At 46.6% G+C, this 13,836-nt stretch overlaps 1 long non-coding RNA gene and 1 pseudogene across 2 annotated transcripts; both read left to right on the top strand.

The window, feature by feature from the left end:
* Positions 1-6,809: 6,809 nt before the first annotated feature.
* Positions 6,810-13,836, top strand: part of LOC127917457 (rho GDP-dissociation inhibitor 2-like) — a 46,705-nt pseudogene continuing 39,678 nt past the window's right edge.
* On the top strand, positions 11,478-13,475 carry LOC127917458 (uncharacterized). Of its 2 annotated transcripts, none has more exons than XR_008097379.1 (3): positions 11,478-12,478; positions 12,639-12,734; positions 12,831-13,475. It is a non-coding gene; the product is annotated as an uncharacterized LOC127917458 (long non-coding RNA). The 2 variants fall into 2 exon arrangements; XR_008097378.1 differs by having other exon boundaries at positions 12,390-12,542.

Raw genomic sequence — 13,836 nt, 5'->3', positions numbered from 1 at the left:
TGTGGAGGCAGAGGAACTTAAGGCTTTTGACCCTCTCCACTGCCATCGATGTGGAAGGGGCCGAGCTGTCTCTGCTGTCTCTGCTGTCTCCTGTAGTCCCTGCTGTCTCTTCTGTCTCTGCTGTCTCTGCTGTCTCCTGTAGTCCCTGCTGTCTCTTCTGTCTCTGCTGTCTCTGCTGTCTCCTGTAGTCCCTGATCAGCTCCTTCGTTTAGTTGACGTTAAGGAGCAGGAGCAGCACCACTCCTCCAGGGCCCTCAGCTTAGAGGGCACTATGATGTTGAAGGCTGAGCTGTAATTGATGAAAACATTCCTTCCAGGGGTTTGGAACCTAAATGATTTTCCAATAAACCATTTTTTATGTTCAGTTCTGTTCCACTGTTCCGACCAGCAAAAGAAAGCTCTGAACCGGTTATAAACACCCCCCCAAAAGTACTGGTTTATATCGTTCCCTTTTAAACCTTAAATCATAAATAACATTTAGCTGGACATTAAATGACTTCAGGATAGAGCAGCTTCCTGTGGAGCAGGAAAGCCATGGCCAGACCAGTGTAGTGCACGAGATGACACTGGGCATGTTGTTGTTATCTGAATCAGAAGGCTTCTGTGAAGGCCTTCTGCTTCTGTGAAGGCCTTCTGTTTCTGTGAAGGCCTTCTGTTTCTGTGAAGGCCTTCTGTTTCTGTGAAGGCCTTCTGCTTCTGTGAAGGCCTTCTGCTTCTGTGAAGGCCTTCTGTTTCTGTGAAGGACTTCTGTTTCTGTAAAGGCCTTCTGCTTCTGTGAAGGCCTTCTGTTTCTGTGAAGGCCTTCTGCTTCTGTGAAGGCCTTCTGTTTCTGTGAAGGCCTTCTGTTTCTGTGAAGGTCTTCTGCTTCTGTGAAGGCCTTCTGTTTCTGTGAAGGCCTTCTGTTTCTGTGAAGGCCTTCTGTTTCTGTGAAGGCCTTCTGCTTCTGTGAAGGCCCTCTGTTTCTGTGAAGGCCTCTCGTACAAGACAGCACAGCGTAAAAGAGAAAGTGACATTTTTCCTGAAGAATTGTGTGCTTGTTTCAGCTGTCCAGAAGTATGTTATTCAGAGGTCAACAAACTGACAACATAAAGCAAACATTCCCCCAGAAGTGATTTTCCCGCCATAATAGTAGAACTACAATGTATTTAAATAACAGTGTAATCTGATCCCAGGGCCGGGATTCAATCCGTATTTAAATAACATCTGATCCCAGGCCTGGGATTCAATCCGTATTTAAATAACAGTGTAATCTGATCCCAGGCCTGGGATTCAACCCGTATTTAAATAACAGTGTAATCTGATCCCATTTAAAGGGGATTTCTGATTGAGTGGGGCATCTGCAGCGTTTACTGTGAACGTTAGGACTGATTCTAGATCTGTGGTTAGTGTTGTGTTAGGACTGATCCTAGATCTGTGGTTAGTGTTGTGTTAGGACTGATTCTAGATCTGTGGTTAGTGTTGTGTTAGGACTGATTCTAGATCTGTGGTTAGTGTTGTGTTAGGACTGATCCTAGATCTGTGGTTAGTGTTGTTAGGATTGATTCTAGATCTGTGGTTAGTGTTGTGTTAGGACTGATCCTAGATCTGTGGTTAGTGTTGTGTTAGGACTGATCCTAGATCTGTGGTTAGTGTTGTGTTAGGACTGATTCTAGATCTGTGGTTAGTGTTGTGTTAGGATTGATTCTAGATCTGTGGTTAGTGTTGTGTTAGGACTGATCCTAGATCTGTGGTTAGTGTTGTTAGGATTGATTCTAGATCTGTGGTTAGTGTTGTGTTAGGACTGATCCTAGATCTGTGGTTAGTGTTGTTAGGTAAGATTCTAGATATGTGGTTAGTGTTGTTAGGACTGATCCTAGATCTGTGGTTAGTGTTGTGTTAGGACTGATCCTAGATCTGTGGTTAGTGTTGTTAGGTAAGATTCTAGATATGTGGTTAGTGTTGTTAGGACTGATCCTAGATCTGTGGTTAGTGTTGTGTTAGGACTGATTCTAGATCTGTGGTTAGTGTTGTGTTAGGACTGATCCTAGATCTGTGGTTAGTGTTGTGTTAGGATTGATTCTAGATCTGTGGTTAGTGTTGTGTTAGGACTGATCCTAGATCTGTGGTTAGTGTTGTTAGGACTGATCCTAGATCTGTGGTTAGTGTTGTGTTAGGACTGATTCTAGATCTGTGGTTAGTGTTGTTAGGATTAATTCTAGATCTGTGGTTAGTGTTGTGTTAGGACTGATTCTAGATCTGTGGTTAGTGTTGTGTTAGGACTGATCCTAGATCTGTGGTTAGTGTTGTTAGGACTGATCCTAGATCTGTGGTTTAGTGTTGTTAGGACTGATCCTAGATCTGTGGTTAGTGTTGTGTTAGGACTGATTCTAGATCTGTGGTTAGTGTTGTGTTAGGATTGATCCTAGATCTGTGGTTTAGTGTTGTTAGGACTGATCCTAGATCTGTGGTTAGTGTTGTGTTAGGACTGATTCTAGATCTGTGGTTAGTGTTGTGTTAGGACTGATCCTAGATCTGTGGTTAGTGTTGTTAGGGTTCATCCTAGATCTGTGGTTAGTGTTGTGTTAGGACTGATTCTAGATCTGTGGTTAGTGTTGTGTTAGGACTGATCCTAGATCTGTGGTTAGTGTTGTGTTAGGATTGATCCTAGATCTGTGGTTAGTGTTGTGTTAGGACTGATCCTAGATCTGTGGTTAGTGTTGTGTTAGGACTGATTCTAGATCTGTGGTTAGTGTTGTGTTAGGACTGATTCTAGATCTGTGGTTAGTGTTGTGTTAGGACTGATCCTAGATCTGTGGTTAGTGTTGTGTTAGGACTGATCCTAGATCTGTGGTTAGTGTTGTGTTAGGACTGATTCTAGATCTGTGGTTAGTGTTGTGTTAGGACTGATCCTAGATCTGTGGTTAGTGTTGTTAGGGTTCATCCTAGATCTGTGGTTAGTGTTGTTAGGATTGATCCTAGATCTGTGGTTAGTGTTGTGTTAGGACTGATCCTAGATCTGTGGTTAGTGTTGTGTTAGGACTGATTCCATGGTTAGCAGATGTTAATGTGAGTGTAGCGAAATGCTTGTGCTTCTAGTTCCGACAATGCAGTGATAACCAACAAGTAATCTAACTAACAATTCCAAAACTACTGTCTTATACACAGTGTAAGGGGATAAGGAATATGTACATAAGGATATATGAATGAGTGATGGTACAGAGCAGCATACAGTAGATGGTATCGAGTACAGTATATACATATGAGATGAGTGTGTAGACAAAGTAAACAAAGTGGCATAGTTAAAGTGGCTAGTGATACATGTATTACATAAGGATGCAGTCGATGATGTAGAGTACAGTATATACATATGCATATGAGATTAATAATGTAGGGTAAGTAACATTATATAAGGTAGCATTGTTTAAAGTGGCTAGTGATATATTTACATCATTTCCCATCAATTCCCATTATTAAAATGGCTGGAGTTGGGTCAGTGTCAATGACAGTGTGTTGGCAGCAGCCACTCAATGTTAGTGGTGGCTGTTTAACAGTCTGATGGCCTTGAGATTTTTCAGTCTCTCGGTCCCAGCTTTGATGCACCTGTACTGACCTCGCCTTCTGGATGATAGCGGGGTGAACAGGCAGTGGTTCGGGTGGTTGATGTCCTTGATGATCTTTATGGCCTTCCTGTGACATCGGGTGGTGTAGGTGTCCTGGAGGGTAGGTAGTTTGCCCCCGGTGATGCGTTGTGCAGTCCTCACTACCCTCTGGAGAGCCTTACGGTTGAGGGCGGAGCAGTTGCCGTACCAGGCGGTGATACAGCCCGCCAGGATGCTCTCGATTGTGCATCTGTAGAATTTTGTGAGTGCTTTTGGTGACAAGCCGAATTTCTTCAGCCTCCTGAGGTTGAAGAGGCGCTGCTGCGCCTTCTTCACGACGCTGTCAGTGTGAGTGGACCAATTCAGTTTGTCTGTGATGTGTATGCCAATTTGTAAGTCGCTCTGGATAAGAGCGTCTGCTAAATGACTTAAATGTAAATGTAATGTATGCCGAGGAACTTAAAACTAGCTACCCTCTCCACTACTGTTCCATCGATGTGGAAAGGGGGGTGTTCCCTCTGCTGTTTCCTGAAGTCCACAATCATCTCCTTAGTTTTGTTGACGTTGAGTGTGAGGTTATTTTCCTGACACCACACTCCGAGGGCCCTCACCTCCTCCCTGTAGGCCGTCTCGTCATTGTTGGTAATCAAGCCTACCACTGTTGTGTCGTCCGCAAACTTGATGATTGAGTTGGAGGCGTGCGTGGCCACGAAGTCGTGGGTGAACAGGGAGTACAGGAGAGGGCTCAGAACGCACCCTTGTGGGGCCCCCGTGTTGAGGATCAGCGGGGAGGAGATGTTGTTGCCTACCCTCACCACCTGGGGGCGGCCCGTCAGGAAGTCCAGTACCCAGTTGCACAGGCCCAGGGTCTCGAGCTTGATGACGAGCTTGGAGGGTACTATGGTGTTGAATGCCGAGCTGTAGTCGAGGAACAGCATTCTCACATAGGTATTCCTCTTGTCCAGGTGGGTTAGGGCAGTGTGCAGTGTGGTTGAGATTGCATTGTCTGTGGACCTATTTGGGCGGTAAGCAAATTGGAGTGGGTCTAGGGTGTCAGGTAGGGTGGAGGTGATATGGTCCTTGACTAGTCTCTCAAAGCACTTCATGATGACAGAAGTGAGTGCTACGGGGCGGTAGTCGTTTAGCTCAGTTACCTTAGCTTTCTTGGGAACAGGAACAATGGTGGCCCTCTTGAAGCATGTGGGAACAGCAGACTGGTATAGGGATTGATTGAATATGTCCGTAAACACACCGGCCAGCTGGTCTGCGCATGCTCTGAGGCGCGGCTGGGGATGCCGTCTGGGCCTGCAGCCTTGCGAGGGTTAACACGTTTAAATGTCTTACTCACCTCGGCTGCAGTGAAGGAGAGACCACATGTTTTCGTTGCAGGCCGTGTCAGTGGCACTGTATTGTCCTCAAAGCGGGCAAAAAAGTTATTTAGTCTGCCTGGGAGCAAGACATCCTGGTCCGTGACTGGGCTGGGTTTCTTCCTGTAGTCCGTGATTGACTGTAGACCCTGCCACATGCCTCTTGTGTCTGAGCCATTGAATTGAGATTCCACTTTGTCTCTGTACTGACACTTAGCTTGTTTAATAGCCTTGCGGAGGGAATAGCTGCATTGTTTATATTCGTACATGTTACCAGACACCTTGCCCTGATTAAAAGCAGTGGTTCGCACTTTCAGTTTCACGCGAATGCTGCCATCAATCCACGGTTTCTGGTTTGGGAATGTTTTTATCGTTGCTATGGGAACGACATCCTAGATCTGTGGTTAGTGTTGTTAGGATTGATCCTAGATCTGTGGTTAGTGTTGTGTTAGGACTGATTCTAGATCTGTGGTTAGTGTTGTGTTAGGACTGATCCTAGATCTGTGGTTAGTGTTGTTAGGGTTCATCCTAGATCTGTGGTTAGTGTTGTTAGGACTGATCCTAGATCTGTGGTTAGTGTTGTTAGGGTTCATCCTAGATCTGTGGTTAGTGTTGTGTTAGGATTGATCCTAGATCTGTGGTTAGTGTTGTTAGGGTTCATCCTAGATCTGTGGTTAGTGTTGTTAGGGTTCATCCTAGATCTGTGGTTAGTGTTGTGTTAGGATTGATCCTAGATCAGGGTCCTGTTAGTAAAACTCTACTACTACACAAGCTGCCAACATAACTCACTTCTTTGTTGAAGTATAAAAATATAAGGTACCAAACCCCTTCACAGGGTTGGTTAACTCTTCAGGTACCTCTGGAGAGTGGATGGAGGGAGGAGAAGGAGAGTGGATGGAGGGAGGAGAAGGAGAGTGGATGGAGGGAGGAGAGGGAGAGTGGATGGATGGAGGAGAGGGAGAGTGGATGGATGGAGAAGGAGAGTGGACATAGGGAGGAGAGGGAGAGTGGATGAGGAGAAGGAGAGTGGACGTAGGGAGGAGAGGGAGAGTGGATGGAGGGAGGAGAAGGAGAGTGGATGGAGGGAGGAGAGGGAGAGTGGATGAGGAGAAGGAGAGTGGACGTAGGGAGGAGAGGGAGAGTGGATGGAGGGAGGAGAAGGAGAGTGGATGGATGGAGGGAGGAGAAGGAGAGTGGATGGATGGAGGGAGGAGAAGGAGAGTGGATGGATGGAGAGGGAGAGTGGATGGAGAGGGAGAGTGGCTTGTGTACTGAGGAAGCAAAAAAAGAGAGCATGAGAGAGAGCGAGTGGGAGAATGGGAGTGAGCGAAAGCAAGCGAGGGAGGGAGGGTGGGAAGGGGGAAAGATGAGCTCATTGCAGTCTCTGGGCTGGTGACTGAAGGAGGGAGGGAGGGGGATGGGGGGGGAGAGGATAGAGGGAGAGGAGGAGGAGAGGAGGCAGAGGTTTAGCTACTTCTGTCTGAGAATCGATAGCTATCGTCTGCATACTGGAATGGCATCTCCAGCACACAGAACTGTAGACAGGGCTAGCATCTCCCTTAGCATCTCTAACTAAATACAAATAGGAATTAACATTTCTAATTTAGCATCTTAAGCTAACTGAATATGATTTTCAAAATTAGCCATAAGCATTTCCAATATAAATCAATAGAGGACTTAGCATTTAGTCAATGACATCATCGGGTGTCACTATGCTACCGTGCTAGCTTACACATTTTGTAGGGAGCCGGCACAGACACTCCTCTCTCTCTCTCTCTCTCTCTCTCTCTCTCTCTCTCTCTCTCTCTCTCTCTCTCTCTCTCTCTCTCTCTCTCTCTCTCGCTCTCTCTCCTTCACAGATGCTCTATCCCTCTCATCCCCACCCACACCCAAGGATTCTCCCTCTCCCTCTCTCTCTCTCTCTCTGTCGATATCTGTCCTGTTAGGAGAAGAAGGGATGCTTGTTTCTTCATTCCTCTGTTTAAAAGGACTCTTTTTGATACTGCTGACTTGAAACCGTTTGCGTGCTGGTTACTTTGCCCTACCTGTGGAGGATCCCGGTAGTCAGCCAGCCTCTGGAGCCCAGTGTAGCCCCGGCAGCAGCCACCATGCTGGGCTTGGATGTGTGTGAGTTTGGGGGTCAGGTTCTGGAGCTTCTCTGGCTAACCATGTGTTACCAAGGTAACGCCTTTTATGCTGTTTTACCTGTGTGTGTGTGTGTGTGTGTGTGTGTGTGTGTGTGTGTGTGTGTGTGTGTGTGTGTGTGTGTGTGTGTGTGTCTTTCTGTCTAGTCTGTACAGTGTAGATTATTTTCTGTGTGTGTGTATATAAATATATATATATATGATCTCTAGGTGGTTGGAGATGGTTTTATGTTTGGTATGATAAGACAAGCCAAAGGTGGTCCATATTGTATTGGTCCTGTGTGTGTGTGTGTTGTGTTGTGTGTGTCGGTGTGTGTGTTGTGGTGTGTTTGTGTGTGTGTGTTGTGGTGTGGTGTGGTGTTGTGGTATGTGTGTGTGTGTGTGTGTGTGTGTGTGTGTGTGTGTGTGTTTGTGTGTGTGTTGTGGTGTGGTGTGGTGTGTGTGTGTTGTGGTATGTGTGTGTGTGTTGTGGTGTGGTGTGGTGTGGTGTGTGTTGTGGTGTGTGTGTGTGTGTGTGTGTGTTGTGGTGTGTGTGTGGTGTGGTGTGTGTGGTATGTGTGTGTGTGTTGTGGTGTGGTGTGGTGTGTGTGTGTTGTGTGGTGTGTGTGTGTTGTGGTATGTGTGTGTGTGTTGTGGTGTCTGTTGTAATTTCATGTCTCAGGACCTGTTGTATCAGGGCTTTTCTGTTCACGCACTCCTGGTTGTCTGCCAATTGGGTGTGTGTGTGTGTGTGTGTGTGTGTGTGTGTGTGTGTGTGTGTGTGTGTGTGTGTGTGTGTGTGTGTGTGTGTGTGTGTGTGTGTGTGTGTGTGTGTGTGTGTGTGTGTGTGTGTGTGTGTGTCAGCTGAATGATGTCACCACATCTACCCCCCTGTCAAAATTGATGGATGAGATTGTGTGTGAGTGTGGGGGTGGGGACGGGGGACGGGGGAAGACACATGTTACACTGAGTGAATCAATTAGACGGCATGTTCTCCCCAAGGTGTTGGTGTGTAGATAGAGAGACAGGGAGAGAGACTAATATCCTCCCTACGACATACAGTAGTACAACCAACCTACTACTGTTTGTGTGTGAGAATGTCAGTGTGTGTTTGTGAGCACCTGCCTGTGTGTGTGTCAGTGTGTGTGTGTGTGTGTGTGTGTGAGAGAGAGTATCAGTGTTTGTACCTGAGGGGACTCCTAGTAATAAAGGGGAGCCCCCCCCCCTCCTCCTCTCTGTTTGAGGCCGTCATTGTAAATAACAATTTGTTCTTCATCAACCCTTCGCTAAGCCCCGCCCCAGAACCAATCGCAACATTCCAATGGACAGCAACTGCCGTAGACCCTTCGCTAAGCCCCGCCCCAGAACCAATCGCTACATTCCAATGGACAGCAACTGCCGTCGACCCTTCGCTAAGCCCCGCCCCAGAACCAATCGCTACATTCCAATGGACAGCAACTGCCGTCGACCCTTCGCTAAGCCCCGCCCCAGAACCAATCTCAACATTCCAATGGACAGTAACTGCCGTAGACCCTTCGCTAAGCCCCGCCCCAGAACCAATCTCAACATTCCAATGGACAGTAACTGCCGTAGACCCTTCGCTAAGCCCCGCCCCAGAACCAATCACAACATTCCAATGGACAGCAACTGCCGTCGACCCTTCGCTAAGCCCCGCCCCAGAACCAATCGCTACATTCCAATGGACAGCAACTGCCGTAGACCCTTCGCTAAGCCCCGCCCCAGAACCAATCGCTACATTCCAATGGACAGCAACTGCCGTCGACCCTTCGCTAAGCCCCGCCCCAGAACCAATCGCTACATTCCAATGGACAGCAACTGCCGTCGACCCTTCGCTAAGCCCCGCCCCAGAACCAATCTCAACATTCCAATGGACAGTAACTGCCGTAGACCCTTCGCTAAGCCCCGCCCCAGAACCAATCTCAACATTCCAATGGACAGTAACTGCCGTAGACCCTTCGCTAAGCCCCGCCCCAGAACCAATCACAACATTCCAATGGACAGCAACTGCCGTCGACCCTTCGCTAAGCCCCGCCCCAGAACCAATCGCTACATTCCAATGGACAGCAACTGCCGTAGACCCTTCGCTAAGCCCCGCCCCAGAACCAATCACAACATTCCAATGGACAGCAACTGCCGTAGACCCTTCGCTAAGCCCCGCCCCAGAACCAATCGCTACATTCCAATGGACAGCAACTGCCGTAGACCCTTCGCTAAGCCCCGCCCCAGAACCAATCGCACATTTCAGTTGAATGCATTCAGTTGTACAACTGACTAGATATCCCCCTCTTTCCCTTTCCAATAGCCTTCTGATTAGCAAGAGGTTGTCTGTGTTTCATTTCATTGTGTATGAGAAACATTGTTAAATTTCATTGGGAGGGGATTTTAGATAATCCCCAGCTGCAGGCTGTTGGTTTTTACTGTAATTCAGTAGAGAGCCATGATGCTCCTCCGCTCTCTCCACTGGCTTCCAGTTGAAGCTCGCATCCGCTACAAGACCATGGTGCTTGCCTACGGAGCTGTGAGGGGAACGGCACCTCAGTACCTCCAGGCTCTGATCAGGCCCTACACCCAAACAAGGGCACTGCGTTCATCCACCTCTGGCCTGCTCGCCTCCCTACCACTGAGGAAGTACAGTTCCCGCTCAGCCCAGTCAAAACTGTTCGCTGCTCTGGCCCCCCAATGGTGGAACAAACTCCCTCACGACGCCAGGACAGCGGAGTCAATCACTACCTTCCGGAGACACCTGAAACCCCACCTCTTTAAGGAATACCTAGGATAGGATAAGTAATCCCTCTCACCCCCCCCCCCCCTTAAGATTTAGATGCACTATTGTAAAGTGACTGTTCCACTGGATGTCATAAGGTGAATGCACCAATTTGTAAGTCGCTCTGGATAAGAGCGTCTGCTAAATGACTTAAATGTAATTTAGATGCAAATGCCCAGTCCTGACTGTTGGTTTTTACTGTAATTCAGTAGAGAGCCATGATGCCCAGTCCTGACTGTTGGTTTTTACTGTAATTCAGTAGAGAGCCATGATGCCCAGTCCTGACTGTTGGTTTTTACTGTAATTCAGTAGAGAGCCATGATCCCCAGTCCTGACTGTTGGTTTTTACTGTAATTCAGTAGAGAGCCATGATGCCCAGTCCCGACTGTTGGTTTTTACTGTAATTCAGTAGAGAGCCATGATGCCCAGTCCCGACTGTTGGTTTTTACTGTAATTCAGTAGAGAGCCATGATTCCCAGTCCTCACTCAAATGTTTATGTTTATGCGAAGCTCCAATGACATCAATACTTGATTCCCACCACAGTGTGAATCTGACAAAGCTACTCTCCCCCCGCTGACCATACATGGTATTACCCCAAAAGTACTCTCCCCCCTCTGACCATACATGGTATTACCCCAATACTACTCTCCCCCCTCTGACCATACATGGTATTACCACAAAACTACTCTCCCCTCTGACCATACATGGTATTACCCCAAAACTACTCTCCCCCTCTGACGATACATGGTATTACCCCAAAACTACTCCCCCTCTGACCATACATGGTATTACCCCAAAACTACTCTCCCCCCTCTGACCATACATGGTATTACCCCAAAACTACTCTCCGGTCGGTTGGACTCAGTCAGTTGGACTCAGTTTAGGTCAGTTGGACTCAGCCAGTTGGACTCAGTTTAGGTCAGTTGGACTCAGTCAGTTGGACTCAGTTTAGGTCAGTTGGACTCAGTCAGTTGATATAATAACATAATGTCAGTCAGTTGATATAATAACATAATGTCAGTCAGTTGATATAATAACATAATGTCAGTCAGTTGATATAATAACATAATGTTAGTCAGTTGATATAATAACATAATGTCAGTCAGATGATATAATAACATAATGTTAGTCAGTTGATATAATAACATAATGTCAGTCAGTTGATATAATAACATAATGTCAGTCAGATGGACTCAGTCAGTTGATATAATAACATAATGTCAGTCAGTTGATATAATAACATAATGTCAGTCAGTTGATATAATAACATAATGTTAGTCAGTTGATATAATAACATAATGTCAGTCAGTTGATATAATAACATAATGTCAGTCAGTTGATATAATAACATAATGTCAGTCAGTTGATATAATGTCAGTCAGTTGATATAATAACATAATGTCAGTCAGTTGATATAATAACACAATGTCAGTCAGTTGATATAATAACATAATGTCAGTCAGTTGATATAATAACATAATGTCAGTCAGTTGATATAATAACACAATGTCAGTCAGTTGATATAATAACATAATGTCAGTCAGTTGATATAATAACATAATGTCAGTCAGTTGATATAATAACATAATGTCAGTCAGATGATATAATAACAATGTCAGTCAGTTGATATAATAACATAATGTCAGTCAGTTGATATAATAACATAATGTCAGTCAGTTGATATAATAACATAATGTCAGTCAGTTGATATAATAACATAATGTCAGTCAGTTGATATAATAACATAATGTCAGTCAGATGATATAATAACATAATGTCAGTCAGTTGATATAATAACATAATGTCAGTCAGTTGATATAATAACATAATGTCAGTCAGTTGATATAATAACATAATGTCAGTCAGTTGATATAATAACATAATGTCAGTCAGTTGATATAATAACATAATGTCAGTCAGTTGATATAATAACATAATGTATGCTATTTTTCCAATACATTTCTCATATGCTTTTCCTCAGCAGAAATCGAACCCACAATATATATAAGTTTTAAATCCATGTTTTATTTTTATTTTATTGAATATTAAAACATACAATCTACCTCCTGCCGCTCAGCATCTACATTACGTCCAGTCTAACAGACTCCCATCCAGAGAAACCCACAGGAGTCTAACAGACTCCCATCCAGAGAGACCCACAGGAGTCTAACAGACTCCCATCCAGAGAGACCCACAGGAGTCTAACAGACTCCCATCCAGAGAGACCCACAGGAGCCTAACAGACTCCCATCCAGAGAGACCCACAGGAGTCTAACAGACTCCCATCCAGAGAGACCCACAGGAGTCTAACAGACTCCCATCCAGAGAGACCCACAGGAGCCTAACAGACTCCCATCCAGAGAGACCCACAGGAGTCTTAACAGACTCCCATCCAGAGAGACCCACAGGAGCACCCCGCCCAAGAGCACATTGACAGATCTCCCACCAAGTTGAATCGGGGATTCTAATCAGCGACCTCTCAACCACCGGCCCAAGCTCCCAACCGCCAGGCCACCAAACCATCCAAGGTCCCAACCGCCAGGCCACCAAACCATCCAAGGTCCCAACCGCCAGGCCACCAAACCATCCAAGCTCCCAACCGCCAGGCCACCAAACCATCCAAGGTCCCAACCGCCAGGCCACCAAACCATCCAAGCTCCCAACCGCCAGGCCACCAAACCATCCAAGGTCCCAACCGCCAGGCCACCAAACCATCCAAGGTCCCAACCGCCAGGCCACCAAACCATCCAAGGTCCCAACCGCCAGGCCACCAAACCATCCAAGCTCCCAACCGCCAGGCCACCAAACCATCCAAGCTCCCAACCGCCAGGCCACCAAACCATCCAAGCTCCCAACCGCCAGGCCACCAAACCATCCAAGGTCCCAACCGCCAGGCCACCAAACCATCCAAGGTCCCAACCGCCAGGCCACCAAACCATCCAAGGTCCCAACCGCCAGGCCACCAAACCATCCAAGCTCCCAACCGCCAGGCCACCAAACCATCCAAGCTCCCAACCGCCAGGCCACCAAACCATCCAAGCTCCCAACCGCTAGGCCACCAAACCATCCAAGGTCCCCCCACAGTTCCCCCCTGAGAGCTGCCTCTCAACCCCCAGTCTTTAGTGTTGAAAGCTCCATGCTCTGCCAGCTGAGCCATACAGGACCACAGGTGGACTCAGTTGGACTCAGGTGGAGTCAGTAGGATTCATTTGTAGTCAGTAGGACTCAGTCAGTAAGACTTGGTTGTAGTCAGTAGGACTCAGTCAGCAAGACTTGGTTGTAGTCAGTAGGACTCAGTCAGTAAGACTTGGTTGTAGTCAGTAGGACTCAGTCAGTAAGACTTGGTTGTAGTCAGTAGGACTCAGTCAGTAAGACTTGGTTGTAGTCAGTAGGACTCAGTCAGTAAGACTTGGTTGTAGTCAGTAGGACTCAGTCAGTAAGACTTGGTTGTAGTCAGTAGGACTCAGTCAGTAAGACTTGGTTGTAGTCAGTAGGACTCAGTCAGTAAGACTTGGTTGTAGTCAGTAGGACTCAGTCAGTAAGACTTGGTTGTAGTCAGTAGGACTCAGTCAGTAAGTCTTGGTTGTAGTCAGTAGGACTCAGTCAGTAAGTCTTGGTTGTAGTCAGTAGGACTCAGTCAGTAAGACTTGGTTGTAGTCAGTAGGACTCAGTCAGTAAGTCTTGGTTGTAGTCAGTAGGACTCAGTCAGTAAGTCTTGACCGTTGTAGTCAGTAGGACTCAGTCAGTAAGACTTGGTTGTAGTCAGTAGGACTCAGTCAGTAAGACTTGGTTGTAGTCAGTAGGACTCAGTCAGTAAGACTTGGTTGTAGTCAGTAGGACTCAGTCAGTAAGTCTTGGTTGTAGTCAGTAGGACTCAGTCAGTAAGACTTGGTTGTAGTCAGTAGGACTCAGTCAGTAAGACTTGGTTGTAGTCAGTAGGACTCAGTCAGTAAGACTTGGTTGTAGTCAGTAGGACTCAGTC

This window comes from Oncorhynchus keta, unplaced genomic scaffold (genome assembly GCF_023373465.1).
Source record: "Oncorhynchus keta strain PuntledgeMale-10-30-2019 unplaced genomic scaffold, Oket_V2 Un_contig_1147_pilon_pilon, whole genome shotgun sequence".
NCBI lineage: Eukaryota > Metazoa > Chordata > Actinopteri > Salmoniformes > Salmonidae > Oncorhynchus > Oncorhynchus keta.
This window is presented reverse-complemented; position numbering and strand designations above follow the sequence as displayed.